Genomic DNA, 872 nt, shown 5'->3' on the forward strand with positions numbered 1-872 from the left:
ACCATACAAAAATGTATAACTCATAAGTCTTGCAGCAAAACATTGCACGCTAAACTCCCGTGGTTCTGTATAAACCTACCCTCAGGTTATGGCCCCTGCATTCTGCTTCATGGCCCCTGCATTCTGCTTCATGGCCCCTGCATTCTGCTTCATGGCCCCTGCATTCTGCTTCATGGCCCCTGCATTCTGCTTCATGGCCCCTGCATTCTGCTTCATGGCCCCTGCATTCTGCTTCATGGCCCCTGCATTCTGCTTCATGGCCCCTACATTCTGCTTCATGGCCCCTGCATTCTGCTTCATGGCCCCTGCATTCTGCTTCATGGACCCTACATTCTGCTTCATGGCCTCTTCTTCATGACCCTTAAGACCATAGTTTTAATAAACTGTTTATATAGTTAGAGAAATATTAAATATCATTGCGTTTTGTATTATGTACTCAGTGCAAAATATATTCATATCGTAGGATTAGGTACTCAGTTCATATATATTCTCTCTCCATTAATATACATAATTTGTGTTCATTTCTTTCTCTTACGAGCAAAGGAAACCAGAATATTTACGTCTTCCAATCAGGGAGCGTGATTTTGAGATGATTAAAAAAATCCTACCTTTCCTGTTCAATGAAAAGTAGACACGTATAGCCTTGAGAGGAGATTGAAGATTGTGCAGCGTGCAAGAGACACCTGGCTGATTGGATTATTATCAAGGTGCCGCTGGTATCGATTGGATTTCTGGAATTGCAACGTGTATTTTGGGAATATGTGTGTATGGAAGGATGGTTCAATAAGATATTCATTATAATACGTGTATGTTATCGTCACTAATCACAATTGCATGGAATTTTCAACGGGAAAAAACGATCTTTTGCCAGT

The sequence above is a fragment of the Penaeus monodon genome, chromosome 29, assembly GCF_015228065.2.
Source record: "Penaeus monodon isolate SGIC_2016 chromosome 29, NSTDA_Pmon_1, whole genome shotgun sequence".
In the NCBI taxonomy this organism is placed as follows: domain Eukaryota; kingdom Metazoa; phylum Arthropoda; class Malacostraca; order Decapoda; family Penaeidae; genus Penaeus; species Penaeus monodon.